This window comes from Choloepus didactylus, chromosome 2 (genome assembly GCF_015220235.1).
Source record: "Choloepus didactylus isolate mChoDid1 chromosome 2, mChoDid1.pri, whole genome shotgun sequence".
Taxonomy (NCBI): Eukaryota; Metazoa; Chordata; class Mammalia; order Pilosa; family Megalonychidae; genus Choloepus; species Choloepus didactylus.
The window spans coordinates 163,643,727-163,651,602 of NC_051308.1; the positions used below are offsets into that span (position 1 = coordinate 163,643,727).

At 37.6% G+C, this 7,876-nt stretch overlaps 1 pseudogene; it reads right to left on the bottom strand.

The window, feature by feature from the left end:
• Window positions 1-778: 778 nt before the first annotated feature.
• LOC119513748 lies at window positions 779-5,569 on the bottom strand (annotated as a pseudogene).
• Window positions 5,570-7,876: the final 2,307 nt, after the last annotated feature.

The following is a 7,876-nucleotide window of genomic DNA, read 5'->3' on the forward strand; positions in this document are numbered from 1 at the left end:
CTAGAGAACTGTGAGGTAATAAAGTTTTTTTTTTTTTTTAAGCTACTAAGTTTCAGGTAATTGTTGTAACTTGATACACAGCAATAGAAAACACACACACACACACACACACACACACATATATATATATATACAAATATAAGACAAAATTCCCTGCCCCATGGAGCTTGAATACTGTAGAGTATAGCTACTTAGCTATAAAATATGACTTCTTAAATGGTAGTGGGTAGAAACTAGAACTCTGGCTTTCTGATTCTTTTTCACTGATCTTTGCACATATGTAATAATTTGCTCCAATCTTTGAGCACCTACTTTGTGTCAGCCAGTATTCTAGATGCTGGAGTTATAGCTATGAGTAAGTAAGAGGAAATCTCTTCAGTGTTGTGCTTACTCCTTTTTTTTTTTCCTTTTTCTTTGCTTACATTACACTACAGTACCAGCATTTTGTGTTAACAGGGGACCCATGAATGTATTTGTTCTCTAGTAGTAATTGAAAACCTTGTCAAAGACAGTGAACAAATGGTTTGGTGTTTGGTAAGTTGATTTTTTTTTTCCTGCTTCCATTAGAAATTGTGAATTTGTCAATATGAATATTACATATATTTGTTCAGCTGGGGAGGCTCTGCCCCACTTTTTGTTAAACATTTGCTTAAATACAGGGCTTTTAACCTTTTTGTTCAAATATGTACATGTTTTGTTTAGTTTTAAAGAGGAGACTGCATCATGAGATTGTTTAGACTGCACTGGCCCAGAGAATCTTTCACCCTGCATTGTTATGTCAGGCTGGGTTCAAGGAAGTGAAGGAAAGTTTGACATTGGCACTGAAGTAATCATTCTCACTCCCAATTCTCTACAGGCTTTTGTGGTCCTCAGTGTCACTGATGCAGGTGGTACTGATATTGTCCATTTCTCCATGGGAAAATGCTGTGTATTCAAGGTCCACTTCAATTTCTTCTCATTTTGAATCAGAGCCATCTGAGAAAATAGTTGACTCAATGCTGTCATTAGTATCCATTCTATCTCCTGAGGTCCCTGCAGCTCTTCCAATCACCCCTTTAAAAATCTATGCTTCTTGTTCCAAGTTCTCAAGCTGTTGCTGGTTCTTTCTTTCAGTTTCTTCACTTTTCTTCATGTGTGCTTTGGATTTCTTGAGCAAACTAAGTTTTGTGTGCCTGGTGCAGTCTGGTCCTAGTGGAATCACAAATTTTATACATTCTAACACAGGTGCAGATATGTTCATTGATTTTTTTTCTTCTTCTTCTTCCTTATTAGAAAAGTTGTGGATTTACAGAACATTCATGCAAGATATGCAGGATTCTTTTATCCCACCCTATTATTAATGCCTTGCAATGGTGTGGAATGTTCTAGTTAGCTAATGCTGCCAGAATGCAAAACACCAGAACTGGATTGGCTTTTATAAAAGGGGGTTTATTTGGTTACAAAGTTACAGTCTTAAGGCCATAAAGTGTCCAAGGTAATGCATCAACAATCGGATACCTTAACCAGACAATAGCCAATGGAATCCAGAAAACCTCTGTTAGCTGGGAAGGCACATGATCGGAATCTGCTCCAAGTTCTGGTTTCAAAATGGCTTTCTCCCAGGATGTTCCTCTCTAGGCTGCAGCTCCTCAAAAATGTCACTCTTGGTTGATCTTGGGGCATTTGTTCTCTCTTAGCTTCTCCAGAGCAAAAGTCTGCTTTCAAAGGCCATCTCCAAAAAATGTCTCTGTAAGCTGAAGCCCCTCTCTCAGTTCCAGTGCATTCTTCAAAGTGTCCCTCTTGGCTGTAGCTCCTCTTCAAAACCCTCAGCTGCACTGAGTTCCTTTTGTTTATCAGCTCAATTATATGGCTCCAGTGATTTAATTTAGACCCACCCTGAATGGGTGGGGTAACACGTCCATGGAAATTATCCAATCAGAGTCATCACCCACAAGTTGGGTAGGGCATATCTCCATGGAAACACTCAAAGAATTACAATCTAATCAACACTGATACATTTGCCCACACAAGATTACATCAAAGATAATGGCATTTTGGGGGACATAATGCATTCAAACCAGCACAGGAATATTTGTTATAATTGATGATAGCACATTTTTATAATTGTACTATTAAATATAGTCCATGTTTTAACACAGGGTTCACAGTTTGTGTAGTGTAGTTCCATGGATTTTTTTTTTAAATGTTACTCTGATACCAATATATATTCTAACATTCTCCCTTTTAATCATATTCAGATATATATTTCAGTGCTATTAAGTATGTTCAAAATGTTGCACTACCATCACCACCACCCTTTACTAAACATTTCCATTATTCCAAAATAGGAAACTATACATTTTATGTCTTAATTTACCATTCCCTATTTCCACCCCATCTCCTGGTAACATATTCTAGATTCTAACTCTATGAGTTTGCATATTCAGAATATTTCAAATAAGTGAGGTCATACAATATTCATCCTTTTGTGCCTGGCTTATTTCCCTCAACATGATGTCTTTAAGTTTCATCTATGTTGTTACATGCATTAGGACTTCTTTCCTTTTCACTGCTGAATAATATTCCATTGTATGTATACACCATGTTTTATTTATGCATTCATTTGTTGGTAGATACTACAGTTGCTTCCAGTTTTTGGCAATTGTGAATACTGCTACTATGTATGTTGGTGTGCACGTATCTATTCAAATCTCTGCTTTTGATTTTTGGGTATATACCTAGAGGTGGGATTGCTGGGTCATGTGGTGACTCTGCTCAGTTTTCTGAGGAACCACCAAACTGTCTTCCACAGTGGCTGCACCATTTTACATTGCCACCAGCAATAATGAGTGTTCCTATTTCTCTACATCCTCTCCAACACTTGTTATTTTCTGTTTTTTGTTTTTTTTTTTTAACAGCATCCATTCTAGTGGGTATGAAAACGTAGCCCCTTGTGGTTTTGATTTGCATTCCTCTGGTGGCTAATGATGTTAAACATCTTTTCATATGTTTCTGGCCATTTGTATATCTTCTTTCAAGAAATGTCTAGTCAAGTTTTTTTGCCCATTTCTACTTTGTTTACCTTTTTGTTGTTATGTTGAGGGAATTATTTATATAATCTGGATATAAGCCCTTATCGGATATGTGGTTTCCAAATATTTTTTCCCATTGTATAGTTTGTCATTTTACTTTCATCATGAAGTCCTTTGAGGAAAAACACTTTTTTTTTTTAAATTATGATGAAGCCCCATTTATCTATTTTTTCCTTTATTGCTTGTCTTTGGGTATAACATCTAAGAAACCTTTGCCTAATACACGGTCCTGAAGATGCTTCCCTATGTTTTCTTCTAGGAGTTTGATAGTCCTGGCTCTTATATATTTAGGTCTTTGATCCATTTTGAGTTAACTTTTGTATAAGCTGGGAAGTAGGATTCCTCCTTTTTTTTTTTTTTTTTTTTTTTTGATCCAGTTTTCCCAACACCACTTGTTGAAGAGAGTATTCTTTCCTAATTGATTGCTCTTCGCCCTCTTGCCAAAAATGAGTTGGCGACCATAAAGAGTGCCAATCTTCTGGACTCACCCTCAGGGAAACCTGATACTGAATACAACTTCCTCCTGAGACCTGAGCCTATTCTTGTCTGGGAAAATCTGACTGGGGTAATCAAGGAAACCATATTCCTAGCAACTGAATACTACAAATCACACTAGGAAAAAAAAAAAAAGATATGGCCCAGTCAAGGAACAAACTTACACTTCAACCGAGATACAGGAAGTGAAACAACTAATTAAAGACCTTTAAATGAATATGCTAAATCAATTAAAAAACAGAGAAGATATGGCAAAAGAGATGAAGGATATAAAGAAAACAATGGGTGAACATAAGGAAGAACTTGAAAAGTTTGAAAGAACAATTTGGCAGACCTATGGAAATGAAAGGCACAACACAAGAGATGAAAAACACAATGGAGACATACAACAGCCAATTTCAAGAGGCAGAAGAAAAGATTCATGAACTGGAGAACAGGACACCTGAAATCCTACACACAAAAGAACAGATAGGGAAAAGAATGGAAAAATATGACAACCTGAAGCACATGAATATACATGTCATGGGTGTCCCAGAAGAAGAGAGAGGAAAAGAGGCGGAAGCAATAATGGAGGAAATAATCACTGAAAATTTCCCATCTCTTATGAAAGACATAAAGTTACAGATCCAAGAAGCACAGTGTACCCCAAACAGAATAGATCCAAATAGACCTACGCTAAGACACTTAACCAGATTATCAAACATCAAAGACAGAATCCTGAAAGCAGCAAGAGAAAAGTGATCCATCGCATACAAGTGCAGCTCGATAAGATTTTGTGTGGATTTCTCAGTAGAAACTATGGAGGCAAGAAGGCAGTGGTGTGATATGCTTAAGATACTGAAAGAGAAAAACTACCAACCAAGAATTTTATATCTGGCAAAACTGTCCTTCAAGTATGAGGGAGGTTTGAAAATATTCTCTGACAAATAGACAATGAGAGAGTTTGTGAACAAGATACCTGCTCTACAGGTTGAAAGAGGAAGGTTAAGGTCACATGGGACATTAGAAGGAAAGAGAGAAGATAAAGGCTGGGACTGTATAACTTAGTGAAATCTAGAGCAGTCAATGATTGTGATAAAATTTACAAATATGCTTTTGCATGAGGGAGAACAAATGAATGCCAACCTTGCAAGGTGTTAAAAATGGGGTGATATTGGGGGAAAAAATGCATCAATGCAAACTAGAGTCTATAGTTAACAATAACATTGTATTATGCTTCCTTTAGTGTAACAAAGGCAATATACCAAAGCTAGATGTCTGTAAGAGGGGGATATAAGGGAGGCGTACAGGATTCTTGGCACTGGTGTTGTCTGACTTTTTGTGTTTTATTTTAAGTTTATCTTTTCTTTTGTTGCTTTTTAGCTGTAATTTTTTTCTTTCTTTTTCTTTTCATTTTTCTTTTATTTTTCTACTTTTTTTTTGACTCTTCTTCTTTCTGAGTGGAAGAAATGGAATGCCCTTATATAGATAGTGCTGGTAAATGCATAACTACATGATTATACAGAGAACCATTAATTGTTTACTTAGGATGGAATGTATGGTGCAAGAATAAAACTGTCTAAATTTTTTTTAAAAGTCAGACACAAAAGGAAAAATAAATTAGTTGGCCATGAAATTATCCTTGATTATTTTCCAGCTCATTGTGTGTAGACTTGTTGGCAGGGGTGGTCTTGCTGCTCCCAGTGTTGTTTCTGTACCTTCTCAACTTCCACAGGAGTTCTGAATGCAGCAGTCAGAGGGTTGACATGGAGGGATTGACATCCAGGCTAGGTATGTTCACACTCCAGCTGGAGCACTCCAAAAACTCACTACACATTGATCATCAATATCCACAATACAGACCTCTCTATGCTTGCTTCCCACCAGGAGAGGAGGCAATGCTGGCAGCTGCATTCTGGCCCACTCTTGAGACCTGTAGGGCTGTGGACTGGTCAGCTTCTGTGGCTCCTTTCTTTCTCTGCCCTCCCCACTCTCCCTGCCTCACCCACACCTTCTGCCCCCATTGCCCCAGCTTTGTCTCTGGCTGGTTAACTGATTTTTAAGGTTCATTCCAAACCTGAGGAAGGAAGCATAACTGCATATCTATTAAATGAATGGGCTAATTATATTCAACCAGTAGGATTTGCATTGTTACAGGTTTCTTCCTTAATTTCTCCAGATTCTTCTTACCAACACCAAAAAACTATGGGCATATTTTGATGAAGAAAAATCTATAGTACTGTACAAGAAAGGCAATTCAAAGAAAGGGACATGCAGGGTAAAATTTTCAGCATGAAAATGTTGTCCTGTTGAGCAGTGCATTGTTAAAAGAAAGGTTGTGAGTATTCAATTTAGCTAAATTTTGCTTTTACTGAGTTCCTACAGAAATATTGATTATGCTGTTTATCTCCACAAGCTGACCTCCTTTTTACCAGCAGTCTTACACCTATTCCAGTACAGGCATACCTTGGAGATATTATGGGTTCCATTCAGACCACAACAATGAAGTGAATATTGCAATAAAGTGAATCATAGAATTTTTCATTTCCCAGTGCATACGAAAGTTATGTTTATACTATCCTGGATTCTATTAAATGTGCAATAGCATTATGTCTAATAAAAAATGTACACACCTTAATTAAAAATTCTTTATTGCTAAAAAATGGTAAACATCATTTGAGCCTTTACTTCAGTAAGTCATAACCTTCTTTCTGGTATAGACTCTTGCCTCTCCAGACTGATCAGGGTAGGTTGTGGTTGGTGAAAGTTGGGGTGGCTGTGACAATTTCTTAAAATAATACAACTATGAAGTTTGTCACATTGATTGACTCTTTCATTCACATGTGATAAATGTGATTCTGTTTGATAGCATTTTATCCATATTAGAACTTCTTTCAAAATTGTAGTCAATCCTCTCAAACCCTACTGCTTCTTTATCAAATAAGTTGATATAATGTTCAAAATCCTTTGTTTGCTTTTCAACAATGTTCACAGCATCTTCACCAGGAGTATATTCCATTCCAAGAAACCAATTTCTTATGTCATGCATTAGAAGCAACTCCTTATCCATTCAAGTTTTATCATAAGATTGGAGCAATTTAGTCACATCTTCAGGCTCAAATTCTAATTATAGTTATCTTGCTATTTCCACCCCAGCTACAGTAACTTCCTTTACTGAAGTCACAAACCCCTTAGAGTCATCCATGAGGGTTGTAATAAACTTCTCCAAATCCTGTTAATCTTGATGTTTTGATTTCCTCCCATGAATCACAAATATTTTTAATGGCATCTAGAATGGTGAATACTTTCCAGAAGTATTTTTTTGTCCATATCAATCAGAGGAATCACTGTCTATGGCAGCAAAAGCCTTACAAAATGTTTTTCTTAAACAATAAGATTTCAAAGTCAAAACTAATCTTTGATCCATGGGCTGAGGAATGGATGGTGTGTTAGCAGGCATCAAAACAACATTAATCAAAACAACATCAGAAGGGAGGCGGGGCAAGATGGTGGAGTGGTGAGGAGCAGAATTTCATCTCTCCCCTAGAGCAGCTGGCAATGACCCAAGAACTATATGAAACAGTGCTTTCGGGGTCTCCAGTAACCAGTCACACATCGGACGCAAGTTTGGAATTGGAGGAAAAGCTGAGATTGCAGCAAACATTGTAAGTTCCCCAGACCAGGGGTCTGGCGCCCCTCCCCACCCAGACCTCACAGACTATCTTGCTGCCAGCTCCCTGAAAGGGGGGGAAAAAAAAAAAAAACAGCAATCTGCTAAGGGCAAGAAGGGAGGCTCAACCCAGCCTGAACTGCAGAATTAATTAACAAATTAATTAACTAATTTTGGGAGCTGGGGTGCTAAAGAAGGGCTGGGCTCTGAGAAGTGGGGGCATGTAAAAGCGGGCACCCATTCCCAGACTCCAAAAACACCATTTCTTTTCCCCTACATTTTGTCCCTTTTGGCTTCTCAATGATCACTTATCTTTTTGCATTTCAATAGCCCCCAGCAGGGGTGGAACTGAAGCTTTTGGAGAGTAATTATCAGACAATAGCCCAAAGCATATCTTTAAATGCTCTATTCCCACACTGACAAAACTTCCAGGCTGAGGAAAGACTTTTAAAAGAGACTCTTTTTTTTTTTCTTTTTTCTTTTTCTTGTTTTTCTTTTCTATTTTTTTTTTTTAATCTAAAAGTAATATATGTGGTTATTTTCTATCAGAAAGCCCAGGTTGAGGGACTAGGCTGGGCTTGGGGGCAGACAGAGTACCCACAGTGTCTTTGAGTTCTGTATTCACTGCTGAAGGTCTCCACCCCCATCTTCAATTGGCAAC